Genomic DNA, 25,593 nt, shown 5'->3' on the forward strand with positions numbered 1-25,593 from the left:
TATACCAAACATCGTCTCGTCTCCCTGACCCTTATTTCCTGATCCCATACACTAAAAAAGGCAAATACCACATGGCCTGTCAACCAAAGCCCACCACCATACAATAAACCAAAATAAAATAAATGTTCCCCATTCATAGCAGCACTCTCCCTTTCTCCCACCATTGACTATACAAATATACCCACTGTGATGCCATCCTCTCCCAGCATCCTTGATTTTAATATCCTCTCTGGGTCATGACTGACTAGGGAAAAGGCTGTTGCTGGTACAGGAGGGTGCCCTACATTTCACATCTCCCTTGGGCCTACAGAGAACCACGAGAGGTTAGGGGGTGGACTCCCATATTCCATTCCGATGCCTGCTTTAAAGGTTTCTATAGACCTCAGGGTGGCAGCAGATGTCCAGTAGCTTAGGTGTCCGCTTTGGCGTTTAGCTGTCTGTTTCTCACCAAGCTGGTATCAGGCAAATACTAGGTTTAAATGCCAGTTCTCATGAGAATGGCTCTATTATAGAGCGATAAAAACAGAATTGCGTATTGCACATTTATGATGCCAGTGTTTCAGTAACAGGCACCGTTAGATTGAAGATACCACACTCTAAAAGGAAATGTAAAACTAACATATTAGTAACAGTTGTGGTATCGATTACTGCAGTCCTGGTTGTTCCAAAATACTGGTGCTACGCTCCCTGGTTTAACTGTTCCAACGAAAACCAAAATCACAAATAGAAAAAGAGTGGGAGGAGCCCTCAGTAAGCAACATCAAAGCACTTGAAGTTGTCTAAGCAGAAAGCACAATATCATGTGTCAGTCTGATAGATTTCCGAATTAAACAACTCCTCTAGTCTGATAATGGACTTGTATCTTTTATTTCCATTTTGACAAATTCAAAAAAGACATGGACACAGCCAACACGTTTTGTCCCATACCACTGGGACTTCTTCAGGGCTGACAAAGAAACATATATATACCAATAAACTAAAGCTAAAATGCAATATCAGATAGGTATGCACACAATATAAACAGTAAACAATTATGCTTAAAAACATATACTGGTTCAAAAAAAAATCAAGGGCATTGTTTCCCAACTAGACATTTATAAATCACGCTTAAATTTAGGACATAGAACAACAAAGAGGCTTAGTCCTAATTTGAAAATAGGAACACATGACATATCTAAAGGCAAAATATACTGTCTAATTATTGCATGATTTATGATCAGTACACTTAGGCTCTTTTTATTGCAGTGGCAGTCAATATGTATCCTGTTGATCATAGCTATTCTCCCTATAGAACTTGCTGTAAATTCTGAATGTATGACATTATTTACTGCTTCAGAACACATGGCCTACACATTATATCCCTTCATTTGACTCCATTAAATTTATTATGTCCACATTGTTGTTTTCCTTTTGTGAAATACACAAAATTATCATAAAATTATGTGGAATACACTTCACTAGAATTTCAGTCATTTTCCTCTTTGTGCATATGCTTGGCACAAAAAATGATACCAGCAAAAGACTGGTTCGAGGATAAAATGTCTTGTTCAAGGTGACAATGTCTCTTCAGGCAGCTGTCCAGCAGTTGAATGCTGTTGATTCTTAAACCATGCAGCATCAATGTCTTGAGGGAGAGGTCCAAGAGCAAAAAGATGTTAAACACAGCGTTGTTCCTGTAGGGAGCTGTCCACCTGCAGCCTGCAGACAATTCTTCACCATATGTTATTCACAATCTCAGCATCCTTTGAGAAGTTGTCCACGCTGTAGGGGGCATTTTTTTTACAGAGTTTTATATAGGGCAAACTTGACCCGAATCAGGTATCAGATTGCTTTAGCACCAGTTGCATTACATGAGGACACATTCATTTTTTTTTGTTAGGCACGGGGCGATTAAGTGATTTGCCCAGAATCACAGGTTGTCCAGCGTCATTGCCGAGACTCGAACCCAGTTCCCCAGATTCGAGGCCTACCGCCCTAGCCGTTAGGCCAGCTCCTCTCCCAATTTAACCATAATATATGCACAATGCCAGTCAAAGCAGGGAATTTCCAGGAGCTTAAATTATACTAAACCATACACTAAACCTCATTCCATTCCGGGAGCTGTACAGATATTCATTACGCCCTCGAATGCTGCATTAGCGCTTACTGCAGTCCTAGAGTTAAGGCTACTGGGATTATACAATTCTAAGGCTGTGGCCGTTTCTTCATAATTATGGATGTGCCACACTAGACCCAATATCCATTATCAGCTGCATAATTTTCAGATTTTAAGAAGCAATTTTATTTCTAGCACAAACTGATCAAACGTTAATGTCCTCATGAGTTTTGCAGAGCAATCGAAAGTCCACTGGAAAAATTAAGTGGTCTTCTTTCAGTTGTTGAGTACTGTAATTTAGAAGTTAAACTGGTACTAATGAGATGAAACCTTGGCCCAAACAGTGTTAACCTGTGTAAAAATGATGAAGTAATACTGCCGAAAAATGGGCTGCTTAATTTGCCTTTTGTTGCTGCCTCATTTAGTCACCCCTATAGCATAATTTGGTCCCCCATGCCGCATAATTACTGTGGTTCTGTCTGTTAGTTGTTGGGAGCTGACCAATAGTTTAAAGATCTTCACTGCAACCTCATTCCCTTCAGGGAGCGGTCCAGGTGCTGAAAGATTCTGTTTGGCGCTCTCCAGCGTGGAGTTGTGCGCGCACTGAAAGCTCCTCAGTGCAGTCTCATTCCCTGCAGGAGCTGTCCAGGTGCTGAAAGATTCTGTTTGGCGCTCTCCAGCGTAAAGCTGTGCGCGCACTGAAAGCTCCTCAGTGCAGTCTCCTTCCATGCAGGCGCTGTCCAGGTGCTGAAAGATTCTGTTTGGCGCTCTCCAGCGTGGAGCTGTGCGGGCACTGAAAGCTCCTCAGTGCAGTCTCATTTCCTGCAGGAGCTGTCCAGGTGCTGCAAGATTCTGTTTGGCGCTCTCCAGCGTGGAGCTGTGCGCGAACTGAAAGCTCCTTAATGCAGCCTCATTCCCTGTAGCACGAGTGTCTGAAAGGTCCTGGCTGCGGCTTCAGTCACTGCACTAGAGCTTATTGCAGCTCCCTACCCAGCAGGGAGCTGTTCGAGTATTGGAAGCTCCTCGCTGCAGCCACATGCACTACAGGGAGCTATCCAAGCCCTGAAAGACCTTCGACCTCTAGCCCATCCGTTTGTAATGGTGCAGCGACGTTCCTGTGATAGATGCGCGTCATCAGCATCCCTGGGTTGTTAAGGGCAAGTGATAAGATTAACCATTTTCGCCAATTGTTGCACATTTTAAGCCGTTGCTCCTAACTTTTATTGTTGTAAAAAGGAGACAGTGTTTTGTCAAATTTTCATTTAAAAAACGACTTCTTAAAATAAGCACTGGCCAATGAAAAACTGTTATAACAGCATCTGCGCTCATCACAACAGAGGCACGTGTGCAACTTGATGATTGTGCGCATAGTTGACGCAAACATTGCTGCACCTGTGCAAACGGAGGGGCACAAGTCATGTTTTATGTTTTTTGCATATAAACTCCCCGTCCGTGACAATGCCCGTCTTCGTTGCCTCCATCAGACCGCAGGGAGCTGTCCGAGCGCTGAAACAGCCGCACTGCAAGCTCAGTCCTTGCACCGCGGTGGCCATGTGCTGCAAGATTCTCGGTGCACCTTTGCTGCCTGCAAGGCACCTTATAAGATGTTTACGTTTCTAGGATTGGCTGGGACAGTGACAACATCCTGTGACTGGCAGACATCCACGCTGACCATCTGCTATATCAGGTGACTGGCAGAATTCGACCAGACCCTTGAGAGTCTGAGGATATCCAGGGCCTGGAAGAAAAAGAGAATAGTCATCTTTCTGGTGACACGCTCTAGGAAGTGAAGGGCCCCCTTATCTAGTAAAAGTGTAATCGGGGAGATTCATTTACAGGTATTGCGCATGTGGCAGGTTGCGCCATCCCCTCCACGGACACTGAATGTTCCTCCTAGCCATCCTTAACTACCAGGCAATGTTAAAATGAGGAGCAGAGCACCTCCACCCAATTATGACATCACAGGTGTTAAGCGCGCCTAGCGCGAGTATAATTATCACCGGCCCTTGCTGATATGCCCCCAAATGCTTCAGCCCGCTAAACTTTAATTTAGCGCAAGGATAATTATCGCCGGCTATCGCTGGATTTTATCGCTGAGATAGCACGCTCTCAGCGACGCTTATCTTCAAAGCGATAAAATTCCAAGCGCAAGCTTCCAAATGTGCGATTATCGCGGGAAATCCAGCGATAATCGCACAACGTTTGGCGATAGCTTGATGATAGGGCAGGGCAGACTTAGCCATTATATCTTCCTTCCATTGGATATAATGGCTAAGTCAGGCTGAAAGCAGGCATAAGGAAAGTAGCGATAACCACGGTTAGCGCTACTTTTCTTATCGCTATGCAGGTTAGCGATCAGCTTGCTGATAGGAGAAATATTTGTAAGCGACATTTCTCACGTTATTTTGGGGAGGAACGCCCACTTTGCATCTCATTAGAGATGCAAAGCTGGGCGTAAAGGGAAAGGGTACTAAGGCATGGATTCACGCAATATTGTGACCTTGCTGATAGAGCGATAAAAATATCGCCGCTTTTCACCCGAAAACAGATGCTAAAATGGCGATAATTTATCACCGGCCATTGCTGATATGCCCCTTAGTGAGGTTTGCATACGTTTTTAACGTAAACGACTCCCACCATCCAAGGGAGACATTTTAATCCTGTGGCATATTCTTTCCTTAAGACTCGACCCATGACTCCTCCACTTGATAACGCAAATGGGCGGAGTTTGAGGAGTTGCATTACACCGAATTCCGCAGAGTTGCATAAAACCTCAGTGGAATTCCACGGAGTTCCGATTCACCCTAATGTTAGTCTGCAAGCTGCAAATAAAAGACTCGGACGTGGGAGGAAGGGGCGGGGCCGGTGCACCCAAGGCACGCCCTGCCTGGCTCGCCTAGAATTAGGTGATGAATTGAGGGAGGGCCCTCATGTTAATAGCTTTCCCAGAGCACCTGGGGCTTGTTAAGTTATGAATGCCGCGTGGTACCCACTGGCTGACATCATTATTATGGGCAAATGAGAGGTGATTTTAAGGGGCCGGCCGTGCATTCTATCATAGTGCATCGCGGAGGCTGGGTGGGGTGCTTCGCATTTGCTACTGCTTGGGACACAGGCTGCATCTTCCCCTGATGAATCCCGGGCAGCTGATGTGTGGTGAGCAGTGAGCACAGAAGGTAAACCGCCGTTCTCTCAGCAGTGAGTGGCGCCTTCTGGGTGGTGAAGGATGCTGGAGCACTTCTGGGAGAAATTATTAGAACTTTCCCCGGGATCGGAGCAGAGACTTGCACCTCCAGCAGGGTGGCTCCCAATACACTATGGGGAGTGGTTAAAGTACAACAAAGTGGGAAGCACAAGGGACCACTTGTTGAATTTCTAAGTAATCTCATCTTATCTTTTTTGATGCTACTAATTGGTTTCATCATTTTTTTTAACTTTTCAATGTCTTTGGAAACTGCCTTCAAAGTTTTATGGATAGCCCACATGTTAATATTATAAGATATCTTCTCAGTATTTGAGGTAATTTCCCCCTCTGAAGTTGGGCACACTGTAGTACTTGATGGTGCTCCAGTGATGGGGAAAAGTGCCGGTTTAAGTGTTTAATAACAATATCTCCCGTCTGTCTGGGCCCCGTTTTATAGAGGGGTTGCTTGCGTGCAACGGGGCGCCTCTTTCCTTGTCTGAAAACCAGGGGGCAGATTTATGTTTCCTGGCACATCACTGCAAATCAGCAGGGATGCGCCAGGAAAGATGCGTCACGCAAGTTCACCCCTGCGCCACCACAGATGCACCGCATTTACAATGCAGCGCATCATGGCGCAAGGTTAAACAGATGCGTGACGCATCTGATGGCATAAGGGCGGCGCATTGCTGGAGTCGTGTCGCAAGCACGACGCAACTCCAGCAATGCTCAGGGGCTGCCCATACCGAACATGCTGCGTCATGCCTTACACCTGCTTCAAGCAGGCGCAGGGTTTTGACGCAGCAGCGTCGGAAAAGTGACTCAGTGAAATCTTGTAGATTTCACTGCGTCACTTTTCCGAGGCTTTTTCCGACGGAACGCCCACCCTGCATACATTAAACCTGACGCAGGTTTAATGTAGCGCAGGGCTTTACAACGTGACGCATCTCCCTAGATGCGTCACGTTGTAAATAAGGTGCAACATGGCGCATGGTTTACGCCGCCGCTGCGTCACAGAAGTGACGCAACGGCGGCGTAAATGTCTCGCAAGGGGCTTGTAAATCTGCCCCCTGGCCTTTTGAGGAATGTGGAGTACATTTACAGCACCAATGTTTCTCGTTGCTACCTTGGTTATTTTAATTGATGAGCTTTCTGAATACAAGGCCCGAGCACACTCCGTTTTAGATGCATTGATGACAATTTGGATTGAGGCAAGATCTAAGCGCATGCCCAGTAAATGTTTTTCTGTTCTGTGGCATAGTGCGCTGTGCAAGGCGGCCCCTGGAAAATCTCTCAAGCACAGTGCCTTACTAGGGGTGGGCGGCGAGGCAAAACTTCTCCATATGGCAGAATCAGAGTTTTTTGCCCAATTCATTAGGGAAAACTCTGCAAACTCTGCTGGCGGAGTGGAGTTCACCACCTACCGCTATATATGACTTCCTTTTACTCTGCCACTCACGCAGCCTCAGTGGTCCAAAGTCCCGTGACTCAAGCCCATTCCTGCCGCTGGACCAATGTGGGACCTTGAAAAAGATTCTGATGTTCGGATGGAGAACCCATTGATAAAAACAAACATTGGCAATGCCAATAGGTCTGGCTTTAAAGGAATGTTGAATGGTAATTTGAAGCTTTACAAGTAAACAGGGGAATAGATATTTACACATAGTTATGTGGAAGCAGAGAACTGTAGAATAATATTGATGTAGGTAAAAAGGCCAGTGACAGTTGTACTGTGAAGCCAGACCTGAAAATACATGTAGGTTAATGACTGCCTTACTCCTATCTGTGCTCCTGCAAGAGAAAAACAACATTAATGATATAGTTATCTAAGACACTTTGACAACATTTCAATGTCATGTGTATGGCCCTGAACAAACCTGTCTAAGAGAGGTGACACCAGAGGGGGTGCAATTCTTTAGAACCCTGGAGGAAGTCTGGGACTGGGTCAAGACACACCCGCAGGCCAACCACAGCTGAGGGTCCCCTGGGCGTAACCCTAAGCGGAAGAAAGCAAAGAAGCTCAGCGGAAGGGCTCCAATGAGAGAAGCAGAGGGCAGTGGAAGTGGTGGCTGCAATGAACAGCAGAGGACTGAGCCCAACGCCATCACTGAGCAATAATGGCGCCCAGGACTCTGATTGCATGAGAGGCACCAGCTCAGTGGAGGACTCAGACGTTTGAGCGGCCTCAGGTTATGACTGGCACAGCAGATTATCTTATTTGAGGCTGTGGGTGAGATGTATGGACTTGTGATTGGCTGTTTGTTGGGGAGGGTTGTTTATACTGTGGAATGTCTGTGGGGGCATGCACCTGGGAATCACACTCGGTCTGTATGCCTGTTGGCTGATTGTTTGGATGGGGGGGTTACCCTGCTTGTTCTGGGGTGTGGGAGTTGGGGTGTTTGCTGTTTGTTGGAGAGTGGGATTAGATGTGAGCCTCAGGTAGGAACTTACTTTTGTGTGAACATGTGTGGTGCTGCCGCATTTAGGATGAATTTGTCTGGCGGGGTCATCTGAGGTAGTCTTCCCGTATTCAATGGCGCCCTCCGTGACATATAAAGTGTTATCATGGAATATCAGGGGGATACACAATATAGCTAAGCAGCATATGGTCTTCTCATATCTCAAAACGAGAGGAGTGCAGATAGTGCTGATTTAGGAAATGCACCTCCTGGCTCAAGAAGGGGCAGCGCTGCAGCGTAGATGGAGAGGGCAGGCTTATTTCACAGATTACTCTGCTTTTGGAAGGGGTGTTCTAGTATGGCTGAGATCTGGGATCCCCTTCCAGCATACTGGGCATCTGATACATAAGGAGGTCCGATCTGTAGTAGTCACTGGATGGTTAAATGGCTGAGATATTACTATAGGTAGCACTTATGGTCCAAATGTGGGCCAAGGGTCCTTTCTAGCTGAGCTTTCAAGAGTATTAGCCCCTCATCTGGTGGGTCAGGTCCTCCTGGGAGGGCACTATAATTGTGTGGCCGACCATGACGTGGGCGGTTCCTATCCACCGTTGCGGGACTCCATGATAATCAGAGCATTCACAAACTGGTGGACATAATGTGCCCTGGTGGATTCTCGGAGGTCACACCACCCTGGGAAACATGATTACTCCATTTTCTCCCACTTGCATGATCTCCATGTGTGATTGGATGCAATGTTGTGCGCACCTGCTGTGTATGAGATGGTCCAGACCACTGAGTATCTTTTCAGGACCCTTTCTGATCGTAATCCCCTGCAACTTGGTCTAGGTTGGGAGGGAGAGAGTGTCTGTGTATTGACTTGGAGGCAAAAGCTGGAGGCACTGGGAGACCGGGTCTTCCGGGAGACAGAGGGCCTATTAGGTAATATTTTGCCGACAATGCTGGTTCTGCCCTGACCCCCCAGGTAGAATGGGATGTGTTTAAGATAGTGATATGGGGCAGATGTGTTTAGGAGTTGGTGGGAGTCTTGAGGAGCTTACTGGCAGAGATAGGCGTGGCCGAAGAATCGCTGAGGGACATTGAGAGGTGCAGACGAAACTTTGAGAATCTAAAGAAAAGGTAGCGGAACAGGTAGAACAGTTGTACTGTTTTGATTGTAGGAACTACATGATTGCTATGGTAGCGACCGAATCCGGCCAACAGGGCTCAGTGGTAGTGGAGCTCATTGTGGACCAGGGCAGCACACTATTTCATCAGATAGACATTAACCAGGAGTTCCATGACTATTACACTAACCTTTATAGTAGTTCAACTGACTGCTCAGTTACAGACATTGAGGCCTTTCTGGCACCAGTTGAACTGCGAACTGTCACACTGGCCGAAGCAGAAAAAAGGGGGGGGAGACATTATGCTCCCGGAGATTAGGGCAGTCATAAAACCCATGGCCTGAAACACAACACCTGGCATGGATGGACTGCCGGTGGAGTTTTACTAAGCCTATGCAGAAGACTTAAGACCCCAGCTGGCGGAGGTCTATAAAGCAGAGAGGGACACAGAACTGCTTCCCACTTCTACTTGAAAGTCCCTGGTGGTCCCCCTTCTAAAACCTGTCAAACTGGCTAATGAAAAGAGGAGCTACAGGCCACTGTTGGTGCAGAATGCTGATTATAAGATATTGAGCTGGATATAGGCCACCTGTCTTTTACAGCACATACTAGCACTTATACATCGAGATGAGGCAAGGTTTATTCTGGGCCAAAATACGGCCCTGAATATTCAGAGACTTCTCCGGCTGTTGGAGGCAGATACGTATGACAAAAAGGAGGCTGTGATTTGTGCAGTTGTAATTGAGAAGGCGTTCGATAGCCTTCCTCTATAAGGTAATGCTGCACTTTGGCCTTGGTCAGGGGTGTGTGTCTTGGACCTGACTATTGTACGCAGATCCATCGGCAAGGGAATAGAATGCAGCACCCATCAGGCATGCCCCTATTCCCTCTTGCTCTTTGTCCTGGAGCTCCTGGCCCATTGCGGCAGGACGGGGACTGTGTACCTGGGTATCACACTAGGCGAGCAAACCCAACACATTGCGCTTTACGCCCATGACCTAATGTTATTTCTCCGGGATGCTGGGGAAGGTTTGGGGGTGCCTGTGACCGGCTGGATTAGTTCAGGAAAGTGTCTGCGCTACAGCTTATTTGGCAAAATTCGTGCCTGGCCACCATTGAGGGTGAATAGGGTCTTACCAGGTAGATTGGGGGAGGTCAATTGGGTGCCTAAATGTCTCCCTTACCAGGGAGGGCAGATTTATCATGATCCGGCAGACCTCCTTGAGGGCAATGTGGGCAAGGCGGTTCATGCAATTCGATGCTGGCTTTTGGGCCATGCTCACTCTCTCTGTAGCGGGAAAGATATCACTACTGAAAATGGTAGTCCTCCCCTATCTGCTGTACTACTTTTTGATCCTGCCAGTGTGGGTCCCTTGGGGTATCTTTCGGGACCTTACCATGATTTCGACGAGTTTCATCTGGGAGACATGTTGCAGGAGAGTAGCATTGGCCTCACTGAAGATGAAAATAGCAGAGGGGGGTCTGGAGCTTCCTGACTTTGAAACCTACTATTTAGCAGCAAAGCTCCAATGGCTGATGCAGTGGGTGGAGGGCAGGTTTGCACCTGGGAGAGAGCTTGGCACTTCTGTTCCAGACCTTTGTGAAATATCTTGAGTGATGTTGCACCTAAACGCACCTGGGGCTGGAGACTCCATTGAGTTTCGGGTACTGCACAGCTGCTTGACCAGGGGCCTGCAGAAAATGAGGGTGTGGATGGTAGTACAGTAGGTATTTATAGTTAAAACCCAGTTTTTAGTGGAAAAGCATTTTTATTTTGCTAATAATTGTGGCGCCGTTCGACAAATCTTCATGAAAGTTTTAAATAACCCCGGGCGTAGTGGGCATAGTGGGGCTACGCAGAGGGCCACGGAGTTGAGAACCAACTCCGTTGAACGCCGTGGAACTCCGCTATGCCACCCGCCTTCCACCCCCCTATTAACAATTACTTAAAACTACTTTCAAAGTAAATAAAAACCACTTACCTAGAAGGTCTCCCCATATGTGTTTTCACTCCTTCTCTGTAATGTCCCTTCCTATCACCTGTTCCCAGAAAGGCATGTATCGCGTCCATGGAGAATGTATCGTTGCTAATAGTATGGCATACAGTGAAGAAATTGCTCCTTTCATGGAATCCACCCTCCGTACCAGTTTTTCTATCGGTGTATGTTCTCTAGTGGCGGCATCTCTTATTTGTGGGTGGGAGACCCAATGTTTAAGCTGGAGATAGTGATAGTGCTCACTTTGCGGGACCTGGAAATCCCTTTTGCAGCTCTCAAATGTGAACACATCAAAATTGTGGAACATGTCTGACATCATTAGCCAGCCCCTTCTCTCCGTCGGTCAAAGGGTCCTTCTCGCAGCGCAGGTGGGACGGCAGGGTTGAAGTGAATCAGGGTATATGGGGAAGGGAAAGAGGTCCAGCCCTCCATTCTCGTGATCTCGTCCCAGACTTTGAGTGCGGTTGGTGTGGGGGTACTGAGATATGCATTGGCTGGCCTGTCCATTTTCTGCTTCCGTAGGACATCCCAAATTGTTCTGCCCACTATCGCCCTGTCCATATGGAGCCGATGCTTGTCAGATTCCCTCATGGACCACTCTACAATCACCCGTAACTGAGCCTCTTGATAGTAAAGTGCAAAGTCCAGTAATGCCACCCCCCCTTCTTTCTTCCGGCATCAGAACACATGAAAAGGAAGGCGTGCCCTCCCCCCTGCCACTCAGTGGCTCTGAGGGAGGCACACTATAAGACACTCTTCGACTGGTACCTTTATCCCGCTAAACTCAAACAGATTTTTCCAGACTCCTCAGATCTCTGTTGGCGGGGCTGTGGCCTACAAGGGGACTTATGTCACATCTGGTGGGACTGCCCTGGTATCCTTCCATTTTGGGAGGAAATACTTTCACACATCAAAGACATGCTGGGGTACCCCATCCCGACAACCATAGAGGGAGTTCTGTTGGGCATTAGGGACCCTGATCTTGAACACCAGTCTAAAGCAGACAAGGCTATAATGTGGGCATGCTGGGGGGTGGCAAAACTCACAATAGCAACAGCGTGGAAGAAAAAAGACACACCAGCGATATCGCTGTGGCATTCCCGCCTATGTAGAATCCTCACTATGGAAAGGCTGGCTGATATTTTCAGACGAGTACAAGAATTTTGAGTTTCAATGGGGCCCATTGGTAACCTTTCTGTCCCGTGGCTTGCCCTCAGCGGTATGCCCCCCTTCGATACGAGCCATGCACCTCTTTCAGTTCTAATATGGGTTGGAGGGAATCTCTAGATAACGCCAGATGGAGAAGTAGTGTCCCATTAAGAAATGGTTGTTGAATTCTCGCCGCCTTACCCATAAGACATATCTGAAGAACTGACTAGTGACTGCAGAGATACTACCACCAGGAGGGGAGGAGAGAGGGGTAAGGGGGGGATTGTTACATGTTTTAGTTTAAGGGGTTACCCTTACTGTTTGTTGTAATAAAACAGGCATTCTTTGGTGCGGGGGGGGGGGGGCTGGACCTCACAACATGTGAAACTGGACTCAAACTAGCAGATTGTATAGGTCCTGCGCACTCTACTGTGGAATTTGTGGTACTTGATTGAAATGCTGAATAAAAAGAGTTTTGAGAAAAAAACACTTACCGTGGCTGCGCCGTCCCCAGCCTGCTCTCCTCCTCTTCATCGCCATCTCTGGGGAAACTTCGCATGCGCTCGCACCCACGCATGCGCATTTCTCGCTGTTTCCTTAGAGACGGCGATGAAGAGAAGGAGAGCAGCCCGGGGATGCCGCAGCCAAGGTAAGTGGTTTTTATTTACTTTAAAAGTAGGTTTATTTCAGTTTTAAGCAATTATTAATGGGGGGTGGGAGGCGGGGGCTGCCAACTCCGCTCGGCCGTGGAGTGAGTGAAGATTTGCCTACTCCGCGTTCTCCCCGGAACACGGAGTAGGCCAATCTTTGCACACTCCACGGGCAGAGCTGAGCTCCCTGCACGGGGTTAGTTTTAAAGCTAGTGTGCCAGTCACTTCAGCTGCTGTTTAGAAAGTTTTGGGGTGATTTGTCAAGCGGAGGCCAAGCAATGGGGGATCCCAAAATATGTTTTCGTCTATGCGATTTCCACTTGGGATTTTCGACACAACTACAGCCGAACTGCTGAACAAAATTGCACCAAATTTGGCAGAAAGCTAGTTCTGGGTCTCGAAAGAGTGCATTTTGTAATTTGGTATAAATCTGTTTTTTTAAAAACTTTATCATTTTGCATTAACAACAAAAAGTACTGTTCTTTGTTCATATTTAACAGGTACACCAAATGTGTGGTACGCTTAGAGACGTTACATATTAGCCTAATTTCTGTCAGGTACAGACGTGCTTGTTCATGCCACGCAGTCTTGGTCTGCATCTATAATTTAAGTTATTACACCATCCCACCATCACAAGAGTGCATCATCAATAATTTTGCTGTGTATTAGTGCCCTTTACCTGGTTGTGGGCGTCAGGAATGTGTGGCTTTGTCCTTGAAATTGGGAGCCTTGGGTGCCATCCATATCTAGGAGATGCTTTCACAGTGGCTGCCAAATGTTGCGGAGCCTTGTTGTTATTGGTTGTAGATTAGCGTATAAGTCACAGTTAGTGTTGCAATAGATTAAACTGTTAAGCCATTTGCTGCCCCAATGTATGGCTATTTCCTGTTTAGCTAGCAGGAGGTAAATTGCAACAAAGCGACGTACTGACTTCGGGACCTCTCGTACATATACCAGAAGTGCCAGTTCTGGCCAGCAGGGTGTAATAGTGGTGTGCACCATATACAATAAGGCTGTGAATATATCCTGCCAGTATTGTTCGATCTTGTCGCAGTTCCACATCATATGCGCAAAGTCCACAAATTGCGTGTGGCATTTGGGGCAGGTGTGGGCGCAGGTGGGGTCAATTTTATGCGGTTTAGATGGCGTTGTATAGGTCTGCCATAAAAATTTGAACTGAAGTAGTTTGTCTCTGGGATAAAGGGATATCTATCGTGTCTGTGCACAGCAGTAGTTCCACTGGGAGTCTGATGTTTGGTGACCAAAGTTGCATTCCCATGCCTCTCAAGGCTTGGTATCCCTAGTCGGAAGGAGGGCCAGACTTGGCTTGTATAGTTTAGATATTAAATGTTCCCCAGCTGTGTTGGAAATGAGTAGTGTTAAGGGGAGGAGATGTCTGGTTCCAGAGGGAAGTTGGGGATCTGAGCTCTCAAGGCTCCCTGCAGCCTGCTCAGTATAAACTGGCCCATAAGTGGGGTCTCCTAGAATCGGACAGCCTCTGTTTGTGAATACACATGCCCCCCCCCCAAAAGGTTGCCCGTGGTGGTGAGGGCGTATTTTGTGAGGGTACTGTGCACCAGCACTTCTTGTGTGATAGACAGCCACTGGTTGCCAGTTAGAGGGATAGCTGAGGAATACAGCGAGCGGTCTCCAGTCAGAAGGGCCAGTTTTTCCTGGCCCAGCTAGAAGTTGATACAGTTTGAATGTCATGGGGGTCTCTAGGGAGGCCCATTGGCAGTAGTGTAACCAGCGGGGTCGGATCTGCAAGGTCTGCTTCTGGTTTAGTGTACGGGACCCGGGCTTCGGGGTAGTACCAGTGGTGTGCAAAGCTGCACCGGGCCACTAGGTAGTATAGTTGAAAACTAGAGTCTCCGAACCCCCCACATTCACACGGCAGGATCACCATGTCCAAGCTGATCCTGGGTTGTTTGCCCCCGACCAGGTGTGTGAGGGTGGCACGTATTGTATTGAAAAACCCATTGATAAGCGGGATGAGGATTTTGAGGAACATATACAGGAATTTGAGGAGCACTACCATTTTAATAATGGCGACTCAACCAGCCAGTGATAGTGGGAGTTTCAACCAGTGCTCTACCTGCATGTTTAGTTTGCTCAACGCTGGTCCATAATTCAATCGTATTATCTGTTCTGCCTCCTTGTGGATGTGGATCCCCAGATATTTCATGGACATGCCGCACCATGTCAATGGAAATTCGCAGTCCATGCTTTCCTCCACCACAGTCAAGGGGAACACTTCGGACTTGCTCAGTTTATGTTGCGCTCTTATAACGTACCGTATAAGATTACTTCTCTAAGTATGGGCGCCAAGTTGTCACTGGGGTGCCGGACATAAAGAATAATATTGTACACTTAGAGTGTAATCAAGAGTGGGCCAGGCTTGAACTGGAACCCCCGTGGAGATGTCGCTCCTGTAAGTGCCGTATTAGGGGGTCACGCGCGATGATGACTAACAGCGGCGACAGCGGGCATCCCTGTCTCGTGCCTCACGTCAGGGAAAAGGGGGGTCTCAGCGTCCCATTTACTCAGATTCGAGGCATGGGCTGAGTGTAAAGTAAGGTAATGAGCGCAATAAATCCCGATGGCATGCCCATCTTATTCAGTATGGCTAAAAAGAACGGCCATTTCAGGGAGTCAAAAGCCTTCTCAGTGTCCAACAACTGCAGGTATTTCCGGTGAGATCCTATGCAGTACTGCAATCAATGTGCACAGATTCATTGCCGTGGATCTGTGTAGGACGAAGCCCGATTGACATGATGAGGGAAAGTCGCGTTGCGATCATTTAAGACAAAATTTTGTTATTGAAGTTTAATAATGAGAGTGGCCAGTAAGAGCCACACAGCTGCGGGTCCTTCACAGGTTTGGGAAGTAGGAAGATTATCGCTTCTCGCAATATGGGTGGCAGGACTTTGTTCTCAAGCACCTTGAATCCCGTACAATTCAAGGAGGTGTCGGGCAAGTAAATGTTTATAAGCCAGATGTACGACGCAAAATTGCATGCGCAAACGGGTTTGCGACCCATTTCCTCGTGCAATTTTAGTCTGGGCCATGTACAAATGCTATTTAGCAAGTCGCAATTTATTTGCGACTCGCTAAATAGTGTTTGCGACTCGCAATTAGGAAGAGGCGTTTCAAGGGCATCCCTTCCTAATTGCGACTCTGAGCCCTATTTATGACTGTTTTGCGACCACAATAGCGGCCGCAAAACAGTCGCAATTTACCACCTACTCGAGCGGACGGGGATCGGAGGGTGCCACGCCCAAAGGGTAATCCTGGCTGGTACTCCGCCCCCTGTCGGAAAGCGAAGCGAGAATTAATTATGGCAGTGAAGAAAGGGGATGGAGGGTTAGTGGCGGCTGTGCGGAAGAAGTACAGGTCAGCTCAACAGGTCGCTAAGAGAGACTGGGAGGACAAGTTCTGGAGTGACCTGAAATCCGCAAGTGCAGAGAGAAATCCTAGGGGTTTTTGGAACCTAATTAGAGCTAAACACAGGCCCATAGACTCGCTCATCACTTGTAACATTCCTGAGGAGTCCTGATTTGAGCACTTTTCTTCCCTCTACACTGTGAACATGGAGGATGAACTAGACCCTTTTTTCCCAGCCATTTCTGGTAGTCACGACCCAGGGGTGGATGTCCTTTTTACAGCTAGGGAGGTTGAACACACTATCAAATCCCTTGTCCCGTTGAAAGCTGCAGGGCCGGATGGTTTGCCTGGGGACCTGTTCCGTCCTTAATTCGGGAGAGTGGGGGGCTCTTATTGCTTCCTTGCTTAATGTATCTAGGCAAGGAGCTCCACTCCCAGAGTCGTGGATGGGTGCAGAGGTCGTCCCGATCTTTAAGAAAGGGTCTCGGGATGACCCAACTAACTATCGCCCCATAAGCTTGATAGACTCATCCCAAAAAGTGGCAGGGAAAGTAATTCTGAGTAGGGTTTTCCAATGGGCAGAAGAGAATAAAATACTGTCTGACTTCCAAGCAGGCTTCAGGGCTGGTACCGGGACCATCGAACAGTCATTTCGACTGTTGATGATTTACTGGAAGGTGGTAGTGATAGGCAAAGGCAGTCTGTATCTGGCATTCATTGACCTGCGGACTGCCTTTGACCTAGTACCCCAGGAGTGCCTGTGGTGGGTCTTGGCAAAACTAGGCATGCCCTCGTACCTACTGTGTCTAATAATAAAACTCCATGAGAACAACTTTGCGCAGGTGAGGTGGGGAACCCAGGGACAAAAGGACTGCTCGCATTAAAGTTAGCAGAGGTGTGCGCCAGGGGTGTGTCCTCGCTCCCACCCTCTTTTCACTTTATATAAATGGAGTCGTGGATCATCTCCTTAAAATCCCAGCTGATACACCATCCTTGGCAGGGAGGAAGATCCCAACCCTACTATTTGCCGATGACACCCTGCTAATTTCCAAGACCCCGGTTGGCTTACAGAGTCTCTTGGATGGTTTTGATCAATTCTGCGAGTTAACAGGTTTAAAGATCAATACTGACAAAACCAAGTTCCTTGTTTTGAACCCTCCCAAAAAACTTGGACGGCCCCCAGTGCTTAACTTGGCTCCTTTGGAAAGGGTCAAGGAATTTGATTACTTGGGCATACGCCTTCTTGATACCATGAAGTGGGACAGTCACCTCCACAAAATGACCTTAAGCCACAAAAGGGTGGTGGGGGCTCTTCTGAAGGAGCAGAAGGCATCCTCAATGAAACCTATCGCCCCGGTGCTCGACATTTATGCTGCTAGAGCCGTTAGTGCGGCACTCTATGGAGCAGAGCAATGGGGCACTCAGAATATGAGCCAGTTGGTGCGCTCAGAGAATAACTTTCTGAGGGACCTGATGTTCCTTCCTAAGAGTACTCCCACTCTCCCCCTTTTGTTGGACATGGGGTGTCGTACCATCCAGGACCAGGCTAAGCTGCGTCCTCTTTTGCTGTGGGCTCGCCTGTGGAGGGTCCCGGAACTGGCCAGTTATGCCGAGGGGCTAAGGGAGATTTTAGGCTTGTCTGCATGGGCAAAAATAAGGTGGTTAAGGGACGTGAAAAGCTTGCTGACTGATCTTGGTCTTGAGGGGGCTTGGCATTCTCGGTCTGCCCCTCCCAAATCAGTCTTGAAGAACTTATACTGGTCTTGGGTAACAAGTAAAAGAAATACCGATCTTAGTCTGTGCCATGCCTCCAGGGATTTTTTGCTTGTAAAGGATGTGGCAGTTCGGGAACTTTACTTGGACCTCATTACAATTCCCAGGGACAGAGCTCTGTTTTTTAAGTTCAGAATTGGTGTGTTGCCGGTGAGATCATTGACCGCCCGGTGGAAACCTCCGGCCCAAACTATACCCTACTGTCCTTTTTGCCCATTGAAGATAGAATCGATCCCCCATTTTCTGTTTGTATGCCCTGCCTACAAAGCGCCCCGCTCCAGGTGGCTAAAGCCACTGTGCAGGGAGTTGGGTACTCGACAATGCAGCGTGGCCATGCGAATTTTGAGCTCAGATACTCGGCCGCTGTATGTTTGTGGCTTAGCCAAATACTTAAGCTGGGCGTGGCTTATTAGGACAAAATGGCTTTTACTAATTGTTTAATTATGGTCTTTGTGACTTGACCTTTTTTAGCCACTTATTGTTCATGCTTTTATAGATTTTAATGAACTTTGTTGTGTTTTTATTTCTGTAATACTTTTAAAGATATTTTCATATCGAAATAAAGCCACTTTGATTGATTGACCTACTTCAAGTAGGTGGTAATGCAGCCGCAAAGGGGAAGGGGTCCCCTTTGCAAATGCATGCAAGATTTTTTTTAATGGCAGGTAGTGGTCCCAGGGACCACTGCTTGCTCTTAAAAAATTAAACGAAAAAGTTTCATTTTTTTTTTAAATGCATCCCGTTTTCCTTTAAGGAAAATGGGCTGCATTTTAAAGAAAAAGCTGCTTTATTTAAAAGCAGTCCCAGACATGGTGGTCTGCTGAGCCCAGCAGGCCACCATCCCTGGGAGGGCCAGCCATTCTCAATGGGGTCGCAAAATGCAAGTGCCTCATGAATATTGATGAGCCTCGCGTTTTGTGACCCCATTGGGAATCGCTAACAGTGTTTCGGACACTGTTGCACATTTGGAATTGCATCTTGCAAATTGCGACTCACTATTTTTCGCAGTTTGCAAGTCGCAATTCCAAATGGTCATACATCTGGCCCCATATGTTTTATAAAAAATGCCTGTGTAGCCGTCCAGACCAGGGGCCTTCATTCCATCCATTGCTTTAATGGCCTGGGTTATTTCCTCCATTGTGAATGGTTCCTGCAGAAACTGCTGATGTGCAGAGCTCAGCCACACCATGGCTATTTCTTCCAGGTATTGTGTTCTCTCAGCAGCATCGTCTGTAACCCGGGTTGTGCATAAGTTGTGTAGTAATTGAGGATTTCGTTCTGGACGACTATTATTTCTGTTATTTGGGTACCACCTCTAATGCGGAGACTGGTGATGTAGGGCTGACACTTAGGGGGTTGTAGTAATCGCGCGAGAGTGCGCCCCGGTCTATCATCTTCACTATATCTCCTGGCAATAGCGTGTTTTCTTAAAAAATGCTTTTCCTGTTCTGCTGCTTTGGTGATGTAGTGTCGCCTGCGGGCTAGGCGATGCCTGTTCCCAATCCATCACCTCTAACTGCTCCTCGAGCCGGAAGAGCTTGCGCCTCAAGTCTTTTAGAATTTCAGAGTGTTTAGAGATACAAACCCCTCTCACGTATGCCTTAAAGGCCTCCCATAGTGGGGCCCAGGATGCCACTGACCCTTGATTCAAATCAAAGTATTCTTCAATAGCTGCGTGCAGTTCAGACCGGAATACCTCATCTCTAAGCGCCAGCCCCGAAATCTCCTTTGTCTCTCAAATCCGCCTTCTCTGGGAATGTGAAGTTTAAGACGAACCGGGGAATGGTCCAATAGTGTTCTGGGGAGATAGTGTATACTGTCATACAATGGTGTAATATTGGGGGATAGAATACAGTAGTCTAGGTGTGTCCATTTGTCATACTGTGCCACGTAGTGTGCATAGGCGGACTAGGCGGGGTGCATAGCACCAGATGTCTACTAGGCTCTGTGTGATGCAGAGGTCTACCATGCCCTGTTGGGCCCTTGGTTTAGAGTGGGGAGTATTGGCAGTGCTGTCACATTTGGGATCCAGGAGTAGATTGAAATCTCCTCCCATGCATATATAGTCCGCCACAACCTGATCTATCTGGGCCTGCAAGATGCAAAAGAGTTCTGGACTGTACGTATTGGAGTGCATAGACGTTGATAAGGGCCTTGGTGTACCCCTTGAGGCGGCCAACCACCAGGAGGTAGCGCCCTTCAGTATCTGCACGAATTTTTGAGGGTTGGAAGGGTATTCGCTTATGTTTTAGAATGGCAGTCTCCCTGGCGTATGTGCTGTAGCCTGCAAAGTATCGGTGTATCCCGCATGTGGGCGCAAACCCAGGTGGTGGCATGGGGGTGTGTGTTTCCTGCAAGAAGGCAATATCAGCCTGGTGTCTTTGCAAATAGTGCTGGACTTGCTTGCCTTTGCGTGCATTATTTAATCCCCTGATGATCTAGGTTACTAGTGTTAAGTCCAAGATTGGATGTAGCCTACCATGTGCGTTCATGAGGGGTGTCTTGTGAGGTATAATGTCTGTGATTTGTACCATGGTGTGTTAAGAACAGTAACCAAAACAGGAAATTGTTACTAAACTTCCCATTCAAAGCTAGCGTCTCCCCTTCCCTCCTCCACCAATCCCTGCGGTAGCCATAACAGGGACTACCCAACTTTAACACAATTGCCGTAAATAGAAACATTTTCAATTTCTTATCTGCGATTCAAAAAAGTGTGATACACACTAAGGGGGTGACAATGCAACACCAGTTACACATGCCTGTAGAACATTCCAATTACTGGACTATGATGCTTCATTTGCCATATTCTGATTACAGGAACTTTAAGCAATGTCGGACAGGGTATTAATCAGTGGAGAAAAGGTCGGCACTAGCTCCGGAGTAACTATCCGACGGGGAGCCCCACAGCGGTTCCCTCTGACGTGTTCCATAAGCCTCTGAATATGTGCGGCAGAATTCCTGCACCGCAGTAGGGGTGTCAAAGAGCCACACTTCACCATGACACACAGCCGGGCAGGGTAGATCATGCCGTACCTAAGGCCCAGGTTCCGCAGTGTAGCCTTGACTCTGGTGTACTTGCGTTGGGCTTCTTGCACCATGGCGGTAAAATCTAGGTATTGGTGTAAATCTGTTCAGTAGTTTTGGAGTTATTAAAGAATTTCTTTTAATGTATATCTAGAGACACAAATCCATAGTGTATCCACTACGGAGGATCCGTGGATCAACGCGCCAACAGCAATGCAGCCACCATTTTGTGAACTAGACATGTTTACTAGGGAGGAAATAAACCCAAAAAATAAGATATAAGGTGTCAGAATAGTGGTATCCTGACCCCGGGGACTGATGGAGGGTGTCTGTGAGGGACCCCTAATGGGTAAGGAAATGTGGAAATGATTTACTTTTATAAGCATGAGGATGCATTGATCCACTGCAGCACTCAGTGTGGCCCCATGTGAATTCGCCAGCAGATCTGTTGATCCAGACCAGAGCTAAAAAAACACATACACTCACTCACGGACCCACACTGCCACTTGCACACTCACACACCAATACTGCCACTAACACACCCACTCACAGATCCACAAAACCACTACCACACCCACTCACACAGTCACCCACACACCCACTCATACACCCACGTGCACACCCACTCTCACACACATTCACACATCCATGCAACTTCTCACAAACCCAAACCTGTGTGAATGGGTATGTGAGTGGCTGTGAGTGCATGTGTGATGGGTTTTGTGGGTCTGTGAGTGGGTGTATGAGTGGCTGTATGGGTGTGTGAGTGGGTTTGTGAGTTTTGCATGGGTGTGTGAATGACACACACAACCACTCACACACCCACTTACACACTCACACAGCCACACACTCACACAGCCACTTACACACCCACTCTCACATCAAGTCATGCACTCAAACAAAACAAAACGTTACAGGGACATCATGTTAGGAAATAACGTTAAAACATGGAAATACACTGAAAAAACGAATGGTTACAGGGTCATTATAGTTAGGAAATAGAATTTAAAAAACCTTAGAAATTCACTGGAAAAAAAGGTTCCAAGGAGGTTATATAGTAAGGCTCAGATTTTAACACACAAAACCTTAGAAATTCAGCAGGTATCGTTATAGTTATCTCAAGTAACTATAACTTGTGCCCTAAGGTAACTATACCTCGCACCCTCTCCATGAGAAAACTGTGCATATATATATATATATAGATATATAGATATATGAACAATTAAAGGAAGCCTCTCTGTTGCACTCAATGCTACATCCCAATGTTCACATTCTTTCAGGGCACCATGGTCTATCAAGTAGCTTGTCAAGGGTAGGATTTTACTTTTCAGAAATATGTGTGTGAGTTTGTGTGTTAGTGCATGTGCATACGCTCAGGCACACATATTAATGCACTTCTGCGTGCCCAAATATGTACGATCAAGGGTAAAACAAAAATCATCCTTCATTGCTGCACAGAGCCATGAATCACGCTGGGAAAGCCATTTGGTTAATGAGGCACATACAAAAAACAGAATTCAGAGAAAGAAATTTAATATGAAGAGGGAGCCAGGGACTTCACTGCATCAAAATGATGCAGAGGAATACATAACAGTAACGCTAGGCTAAAAAGGAAAACAATGATGTTGAATATTGTAAAATGTACGAAACAAATGCACACAATGGCCTCACGTTGCAGACTGACGTGCTCACCTTTACAGCAAACTATTATTTCAATGTTCCCAGATTTAAAATCAAAATATATATATATTGAGAAGGAGCACCCCAGTGCTAATTTTTGATGATATATATAGACTGGGGTATCAGAACATATACTATGTTGTAAGTAAAACAATTAATGAAACTTAAGGATAAAGCTGGATTGCTAAATCCTTCCTAACACATAAGATCCTCCACCGAGCTAATAAAAAAAGGCTTAATTTTGTAATTTACATAATTTTAGGAGAATACCTCTAAATTTGCTTCCATTTTCCTAAACGAGTTTTAGCTGGGAATTTGAAGATTTAATAGGAGCTATTCCAAAGTCGGTTTACCAGGAGCACATTTGTGATTGAATTTCAGGTATATTCAGTAAAAAACGTACATTATTGTGGCCCATAGATTTGTGAGCAGGAGTTAGGGAAGCAAAATGGCCTGTTTTACCTTTAATGTGATTGTCCGAAGCTTGATAATGTATATGCGCACGTGTCATACTCATGCACTTTGAGGCATCATGATTCTGCCACAGCTATTTTTTTTACTCTTTACTTTTCTAAGATGCCAGATGTGCAAGTTGAGGTGATGAAAAAATAAAGTTGGCTAAAGAGCAAAGCAGAATAAGCCATAGCTAGCCGGTAATTGCAACTGCCATCTCCTCTAATAAAAAAAAAGTGGTTCCGGGAGGGGTTTGGAGCACTGGAGGATTAAAGGCCTCCAGGTGGCAGGAAGTAATGTAGGAGCTGTGGGCGGGAGGAGAAAAAAATAGGAGCAGGTAGTATCCCCGACCAGCAGACAGACGAGCGGCTGCCCGTCCTTGTGCTTGACTGACTGATGGGGTTACAGTTGAAATTTTGGTACGCCGACTCTGTGGTGCATATTATACCGACTTCACAGTGTGGATTTGGTCAATTTTCAAGGACTTGTCTCTCCATCCCATCATACCCCAAATTAAGACGGGCCCCTGCCTCTTCCAAGCTACCTAGCCCCTGGGGCCAGCCGACCATATCAACGCGGTCTCATCCTTGATGCTTTAAGACTTGCCTCCTGACATTTGACTTGTTGATATTGACGTACCCGACCAGGATCATACTCGCTTCCTTTCGAGATCACTAAATACTGCGTGCTCACAATCCTTGTCCTGATTAAGAACTCAAATTTGTGCGATCGAAACGCCATCGACTTCTTGTTACAACGGAGCTCCTCTATTCTTAAAATTATACCAAGGAGTTCTGTTTATGTTGTCAATGCGATGTATGTTTTTTATGCTTTCTTCAATCACCACATCACGCTTTTTCTCACTTTTTTGGTGAGTACTGGATCTATCCACTTGTTATGAAAATAATAATATTGCTTTAATAAATGAACCAAAAATTAAAAAGCAGGTGCTGCTGCACCTGTATACCGGATGTACAGCAATGAAAAAACTACTAACTGTTTCGCAATGTACACTTGATCGGGTAAATTGTCATTACTCGAATGGAGCATAAAGAATCACTAACATTTCTCGTAACATAAATTATGCTCCTTTAATTATTGAGCTGTCAATCATCAAAATGAGAAAAGAATTTTTGTTGAAACAAACATCATAGTTAGATACTGAATAAACATGTCAGTTATCAATCTCAATTCATTTAAAAAAACGTCAGCATAAAACTTATGACACTGAAGTAAGCGGCGATTGTAGTTGTTGATGCCCAATGCATTTCGGGATTCTCAAAAATCCCTTCATCAGGGCGCTGTATTTGAAAAAATAAGATAAAAGAACATATGCACATATTCACTGTATGAAATGTTAAAACAATGAATACACATATTGTATGTTGATACAACGTGCATAACCAGAGTGGTGAGAACATACCTGTACATGTCCTTAACCAGACAAATATCAACTCTTGTGGTGGAAACAGAAATGAGTGAAATTGAAGTTGTGTCTGAAAGCTTTGGTAGCATCATTGTGTGTGAAGATAAGAAGAACCAAAGACCGATAACCAATAGAAACCGCTCCCTCTGTGGGTGACCAGTTATGTGTTCGAGAAGGAAAAAAGAGAAGAAAATTAGAAGAAAAGGAGAATATAGTGCTTAGTTAATGGCTCTTACTGAAAATCGCGGAAATCTGTAAAGTTGATGCTGAGTATTGAAGTATATGTCCTCTCAGCTACAAAAGCAGAGCAAACACGCTGTTGATGAATACTGCCACCAAATGATACCTGGATATGTAGTACCATGTGTATGTTCGTATACTCACTGTAAATAACTATTGCCCGCACTCCTCTAAGTGATGTGCGAAGACTTCAACAAGTGTGCTGAAATATATAAAACAACTCAAACTAAACTCGCTTTTCTAAAACCAATAGAATCTGAACATCAAAGAAAAAATCAAGTACAACAGTCAAATTACCCAATGACACGTAGCTGTGACCCTTGATGTTAGTTGAAACCGAGAACACTGACTAGTTCAAAAGACGAAAATTCCGCTATTAAAAAATACTACCAATCGTGACCATGCAACAATGGCTGGCAACGGCAAGACCTGTAGACAAAAGAGACAACACAGAAAAGAATAGTAAACCGCTCTGCGGTCATTGAACCGTAATGAATGCTGCTTGGTATTGGCTAGATACTCTAGGTATTAACCAAAAGTTCCCCTTTACCTTGGTTTTGTTCAATCAATCTCGTTAGAGCTGGACGGCGAGGCAATTGCGTGTACACATAGTATGGAAAAGTGGTGAGGAGCCGCGTACGTTTAAATCACTGAACCACGTCTGACGTCACCTCGTGTGTAGTTGCAATGAATAGCAAAAGAGGACTGGAGCAGATGGCTGCTCCCTACGTGCATACCCTGTATTACGTGGAAAACTCGAAAAAAGAAAAAAAGAAAAGATAATAAACGACATCCTCGTAGGTCAACAGCAACTCGGGTACTTGAAACCTATGACTCATACAATCTCAAAAAACGTGTTAATAAATAAATGGCCCACAAATTGCTCTTAAGTAGAGCAAATCAGATATATCCAAATGAGTAAACAATGCTCCGCAGTCGAAGTGTATGAACGCAATGGCAGATGCGTAGTTGTGACTAAGCCACTAACAAAGGGCAATGTATTTAATCAAATTGA

General features: G+C 46.1%; 1 protein-coding gene and 1 long non-coding RNA gene across 3 annotated transcripts in view; one reads left to right on the top strand and one right to left on the bottom strand.

The window, feature by feature from the left end:
- The window catches only part of LOC146868649 (uncharacterized), a 135,626-nt gene extending 110,385 nt beyond the window's left edge, over positions 1-25,241 (bottom strand). For both annotated transcript variants that reach the window (XR_014963182.1, XR_014963180.1), the window contains exons 1-2: positions 25,129-25,241; positions 24,876-25,007 (exon numbers count right to left, since the gene is read on the bottom strand). This is a non-coding gene — a long non-coding RNA (uncharacterized LOC146868649). The remainder of the gene's footprint in view (positions 1-24,875; positions 25,008-25,128) is intronic.
- The window catches only part of DBH (dopamine beta-hydroxylase), a 451,213-nt gene that overhangs the window by 6,294 nt on the left and 419,326 nt on the right, over positions 1-25,593 (top strand). The window lies entirely within an intron of this gene.

The sequence above is a fragment of the Triturus cristatus genome, chromosome 1_2, assembly GCF_964204655.1.
Source record: "Triturus cristatus chromosome 1_2, aTriCri1.1, whole genome shotgun sequence".
Lineage (NCBI taxonomy): Eukaryota > Metazoa > Chordata > Amphibia > Caudata > Salamandridae > Triturus > Triturus cristatus.